At 36.4% G+C, this 6,627-nt stretch overlaps 1 long non-coding RNA gene across 1 annotated transcript; it reads right to left on the reverse strand.

Moving 5' to 3' along the window:
- Positions 1-426: 426 nt before the first annotated feature.
- Positions 427-2,179, reverse strand: LOC145568709 (uncharacterized). The gene is made up of 2 exons (XR_014095905.1): positions 1,903-2,179; positions 427-658 (listed from the first exon to the last, which is right to left on the reverse strand). It is a non-coding gene; the product is annotated as an uncharacterized LOC145568709 (long non-coding RNA).
- Between the last annotated feature and the right edge of the window lie 4,448 nt (positions 2,180-6,627).

Genomic DNA, 6,627 nt, shown 5'->3' on the forward strand with positions numbered 1-6,627 from the left:
TGTGAGCAAAGGTGATACCACTAGTGGACAAATAGCTATCCGTAACGGGCAAAAATAGCCTATCCGTAACGGGCAGGGGGCGTTACGTATGCGGCCGTTACGAATAGGCTATGTTATTTGTAACGGGCAATGTCTGTTACAACTAACCTATTATTCGTAACGGGCATTACAACTATCCGTTACAAATAACTCGTTATTCGTAATGGGCATTACAACTGCTCGTTAAAAATAACCAACGGGCATTAAAACTGCCCGTTACAAATAACCCGTTATTTGTAACGGACATTTTAACAGTCCGTTACAAATAACAGTTATTTGTAACAGGCATGTTATTTGTCTGTCTCAAATAGTATCTTACCCAATTAAAAAAAAAATCTAGCACATGCTGCCATGCTGGACTATTAGTACAATTATTATATTAAATAATGAAAAAAAATGTATTTTTTTATTATAAAAAATTGTGTATTATACAAGTATAAATCAACTTCATAATTTCACATACAATTAGCAAAAGCCAATATTCATTATCCTCTAATTAACTAAAGCTAAAAAATAAAAAAATAATAATAAAAAAGCATAAGCAAATCTTAATGGTTTATAGCTTCCACCATTTTTCCGAGTTGCTGCAACTTTGATCTCAATTCCGAGCCTTAGGAACCTGCAACACCCACCTCACACTTTAGTACATATGAGCACTCAATTGTTTAAAATATTTGATATCATGCATGTCATAGAGTAATAATATCACAATTCTGTAAAATCAAAGAAAATATTAGTGACAATTGTAAACCATGCATAAAGCCCATAATGCAAAGCTACTTGTAATTATGCCGAGAATAAAACCTCCTAATAAAAATTGCAAGCCAAAATGAGAAGAAAGAAAAGGGAACATTTGTTCAAAACATCATATCTGTAAACATTAAACTGAGAGGACGAAAAATCAGAGCAAGCCAGATACTTTGAACAGCTAAGTTCAGACAATGGGATATAGCAATTCAAATAGATACCAAAGCCAGTTTCCAATATAATAGCCAGAACTGAACTTTACCTTTAATTAGTACTTCATAGAGATGGCATAGAGATCCAAGAGGCGAAAAGAAAATAACTTCATGTCTAGCAAAGTTGTCTATTTTCAATACTTTAAATTACCATCACTTAAACAAATCTCAGAATTTAACAGCAAAGTTGTCTATGGAGGGCAAAATGAAAGGATACCTATTCTAGAATCTGTGTCAAAGTCATGTCTAGCAAAGAAGACTAGATAAAAACCCATTTGACAACTTGACATTTACAGATTTAGTTGTTATACAAGTAAGCCACAATTTTAAAAATACAAGTAAGCCAAAATTTTAAAAATACAACAAACTTGAAAAAAAAAATTCAATGAAATTCATGTTAACAAGGATGAAAAATCAGTCACTTAGGCATAAATATTATTATAGTAGCCATTACTATAATTAGAGGACCAAGTACATAAACATGCCCGATTAACACATAAATACATCAGTTAGATCCATTACCATATAAAGTAATTAAGATGATACGACATGAAAGTTACTAGATCTCAGAGCAATCTATTAGGTCAATTGATTCTCAAAGAAATTATTTAGTGAATTACAGTAATGAACACCACAAAACAACATAATCGCAGAAACATGTCATTGAAAATTTATAGCAGCAAGTTCTACAGCTTATTTTTCCCCAATTCCGAATTTCTGGCAACAAAAAGACCCAATTAATTTTTTAACAGTAAGATTTCATAGAATACTCAACACAAAAAGTGGACAGAAACTATCAATAACATATATTATTAATAAATAAACAACAATTCAAATATAGAAGAGAAATAATAGGAGTAATTTAATTTTTTTAATGAAGTAAAAAAATGAAAAATCAATTAACCTCTTTCGCATTAAGACTGATTCAAGAACTAAATCTGGCCCATGTAGAAGATTCAACAGCTAATCTGCATCTAAACTCGTGCGGCGCCGGCGAGAAGAACATCGTTTTGTTGGCTAACAATAAAAAACGACATGCGCATTCCACCATATCGACACTTTCACATTCAGCACACCGCCTTAGAATTATTGATAACGACACAAACAACATCGACGGGTGGTGATGAAATTAAAGAGAGAGATCGGATGAAAAAGAGAGATAGGGATGGAGGAAGAGAGAGAGAGGGGGGGGGGGGGGGGGGGAAGAGAAAGAGAGAGAGATAAAAGAGAAAGAAAGGAGAGACATCATATGAAAGAGAAATATTGGGAGGGAGAAATAGAGAGAGAGGAGAGAAAGAGATGAAAGCGGCGGAAGAAAAAGAAGGGATTGAAAACCTAATTGTGATTTAATTGTAACGGGTATTGTTTGCACGACATTAATTAGTGACTAGCCGTAACGGTCATAACATTGCCCAATACAAAAAATTTACCAGTCATAACGGTCGTAGCATTGCTCGTTACAAGAGTTGATTATTTGTATCGGGCATAAGTTTTTCCTGTTATAATTGCATTTTTTGTAACGGATTTCATACTGCCCGTTATGAATGGTGTTTTTTCCACTAGTGTACTACTCTCTTCTAGAAACATAATTGAGCCACTTTAAAAGACCCCTAAGAGAGTTTACCATTCAAGATGTTCCTAAGAGTATTGAAGGGGGCCATAGTTGAAGATATGTGAAAAAGTGAAACGTTATCTTGGAGGTGGGATGTCTTTGCAAATTTCTTTCCTTAACCAGCCATATATTACAAAATTTGAAGCTCATAAATTGCAACCTGACAAGAGATATTTAAGGTCATTGAAACTAAAACACTCCTAATCAAACACAAAATTTATAAACCTAAACCTAAGCACCAAACACAAGTCTAGTGGTAAGTCAAGGGTCGAACCTAGGGAGAAGCTAAGCACCACTTTTAATACTAACAATCAAGCTATCTCGAAAAAGGAGGAATGAAGTTATCTAAGATATTAAAACTAAGAGTGATGTGAACTAGAATCAATGAAATGAAAACACTAAGGGAAATGGGTAGATGTAGGTAGGGGTGAAACAAACTCGGTTTAAAACCGAACCAAACCGAAAACCAAATATGGTTTGGTTTTTTTTTTTTAAAGTGGTTCGGTTTTGGTTTTGAAAAAAAAAAATTCGGTTCAGTTTCGGTTTGAGAAAGTGAAAAACCAAAAAAACTGAACCAAACCGAAATTTAGGCCCAAACCCAAAAAATACCCTAACCAAACAAATTTAACCCTAAGTATATAAAGCAAAAAAACCCTAATCTTGTGCCCTCCTTTCCTCTTCTCAGATTTCACCACTCTCTCCTCTAATCCTCTTCTCTGCCCTCTCTCTCCTCTTCTCCATTCTCAGATTTCACTCTCTCTCCTTTCCTCTTCTCTAATTGCTCTCTTTCTCTTTCCTCTTTGATCTCTTCTCCACCTTCACTCTCATCTCCTCTTTTCCCCACCCGCACCATCGACGAACTTTTGAGGTTTTTCGAACTCCATCAAGGGCATCAACTAAAGGGTTTTCATGTCAAATTCAACCATGAAACCACTAGATCTAGAGTTTTCATGGTCGAATTTGACCTTTAAAACCCAAATTCGAGGTTTTTCGGTGGATTGTGAGGTATTTCTTTTTCTTTCTTTTAATTTGGTTTGAGTTTTTTTTTTCTACTTTGTTTTATGGTGGTGTGTGATTGAATTGCGAGAGTTGGTTTTGGCTAGTGTTGGTGCAATTACAAGCGTTTCAATCTTGTACAAAAACTGTCTTTTCTTTTGCTGATAATGCTCAAGGACCTGCTATTTTCTAAGGTTTGTTTTAAAAAGTATGATTTTAAGTGATACAAGTGTTGTATTATTGATGGGCTAAAAAAATTCAGAGATAAGTAAATTCTGGGGATTTTGTTTGGACACTTGTCTTTCTCTCCTTTTAGAATAAATTTAAATGGGAGGATCTAAGTCAGTGTTCCATTTCAAGGAATACATGTAAAAAATTCTATTGATTGTATTTGTGTTTGTTAGTCTTACTTTTTTGTCTTCCAATTCTTATCAAATAACAAGGTCTTCAACATCTGCTACTGGTAATAAGTTACAGATCTGTATACTTTGTTTTGGTTTGGTTATGTTTGTATGGATTGGTTCGGTTTGTTTTTGTTTGGTTCGATTTTGATTGGTGTGGTTTGGTTCGGTTTTTTTTTTTTGCGAAATTTGATGTTTATGATGCTTGATAGGAAAATTCGGTGCGGTTTGTTTTTTTTTTTTTTAGAAAATCGAAATTTAGGTGGTTTGGTTTGGTTCAGTTCGGTTTTTAAATGAAAGTGGTGCGGTGTGGTTTGCAAAATCAAGAAACCGAAATATGGTGGTTCGGTTTTGGTTTGGACAAAAAACCAAACCGAAAACTGAACTTTCACCCCCTATATGTAGGCTTCATTTGAACACACATAAACATGGAAACAAATTGATCATTAACTAAACATGCTTGAATATCGATTTAAGGTCCAATCTAGCCACCTATCGAGGTTAATTGGCTTCTCCTAACATAGCCTTTATGTTATCACATTAGAACTATATATTAGGAGGTGCAATCAAATAACAATCGATACAAACGAATCTAGCTAATTCAACTATTGCATCACTTAGCATAAATTCACCCTCAATCAACTAATAACGTGCACTTTACAAGAAGATCGAAGAACATTAAGCAAGTAAAGGCTTTAATCACAATCAAATTAAATTCCAAGCCAAAAGCATGAACAAATTCCAACTACATCATCCCCACACCCTTAGCTAAAGAACTACTCACTATCCATGGCAATTAACAAGTCAATCATGAAATCAACAAGCAAAGGCATGATTAATGAGTAATCAACAACACAAAAGCAATCTATGGCAAAATCAAACAGCAAGATAAAGAGAAAAGAGTAAGAAAATGCTCATTCATTGAAGTTAAAAGTCTATAAAGAGGTTGATTAAGCTTCTCAAAATCCAAGACAATAATGGAGAAATCCACACTTTCTCTCTCTAAAAAGCTAAAACTGATAGTGTTTCTCTCTCTAGATTAAGCTAAAAACCAGAAAATTAAGCTAAGCTAATCTAATTACATCAAAAAGGGGAGTACAGACTATGTATATGAGTGTTGGAAAAGAAGAGGTCGAGAATAGTGCGTCCTCCGTGCGCCCGCAACAAAGCGAAGGAAAAACTAGAACCTAGCGATGCACGCTCGTGCAGCATACCTGCGCGCCCGCGCAGAGCTCATGCGCACCCTCTCTAAAATCCGTGCGCCCGCAAATTCCTGGGTACGGGGAATAAAACCCAAAAAGACGCGCCCGCATAGCACCAATGCGCACCCTCTCCAGGGTTGCGCAGCAGGCGCGCAAAACTCTCTGACTTTGTTCTGCCTCCTGTTCTTCCAGCTGCGCAGGTTCTCACAGAGCTGTGCGCCCTCTCAAGTATCGTGCAATGTTCGCGCAAAACAGTTTGCCTTGAACCCCTTGAAATCTCGATTTGCGCTCCTTCTCATAGAGCTGCGCCCCCGCACACTACTCATGTGCGCTCTCTCACGGGGTCGTGCTGCGCATCCCTTAGCCAAAATCTTCTTGTTTTCAACACCACGATTCCTACAAACACACAAACAAGGAAACCAAGAGAGAGAAATAGACAAAGGAGGTAAAAACTAGAAAAGAAGACGAGCAAGAGAAAAGAGAACTAAAGATAGGAATGAGGGTACAAAAAGCTACAAGTATGGGGAAAAACTGTTAAAATAAGCCCTTAATCTTGGCATAAATGCCACTCATCACACCTTGATGTAACAGTAGGTGATCTCCTCTATAGGGGCGGTGCACCAAAAGGTAAATTCACCACCAAATCTGCTCTCAATATCATTCGAAAAGATGATCAGAGCGCTAATGATGGTAGTTGGGACTTAGTTTGGAGCTTACGAGTTCAATAACGTATGAAGGTCTTTATTGGCTTGTAATGCATGAATGCATTATGTGCAATTTGAACCGGTTCAAGAGAAATTTGGTGAATGATTCAAAATGTAACCAATGTCATAATTTAGAGGAATCAGTGTGTGCTTCACAACCTAAGGGACTATAAAGCAGATCGCGAGGTTTTGAGGTAAGTGGGAGGACCTACTAACTCAAGATTATTTTTCTTGGGAACTGTTCAGCTATGGGTGGTAAGAAATATTAAATTTCAGGCACATAATGAACTCTTCCATGACATTTGGCTTACATATATTGCTTTGGTTTTGTGGCGGATTTGGAGGTAGCGAAATTTTGTTGCGTTTAATAAATCTCATGAGATACCAATTGATGTTAGGAAGTTTTGCTTGAACGTTTTGAGGAAGTTTGGCGATTCTTAGGCACTGATGATCATTAGTTAGGTTAGGAACCTTTGCAAGGGCAGAGTAGAAGAAGAGAGGTGCATGTCAGGTGGTCTGCTTGACTGCTCCTCCTTGTGGTTGGCTCACGCTGAATTATGATAGGGTTGCTAAAGGGAAGCAAGGTCCAACAGGTAGGGGTGGTATGATTTGTGTTGTGAAGTTAAAATGAGGTATGCATACTCTCTTAATTTTGGTGTTTGTAATGCTTTCAAGGTTGAAGTAAAGGCAATTGGATATGATATTGATCTAGCA

This window comes from Chenopodium album, chromosome 11, assembly GCF_948465745.1.
Source record: "Chenopodium album chromosome 11, dcCheAlbu1.1, whole genome shotgun sequence".
Lineage (NCBI taxonomy): Eukaryota > Viridiplantae > Streptophyta > Magnoliopsida > Caryophyllales > Amaranthaceae > Chenopodium > Chenopodium album.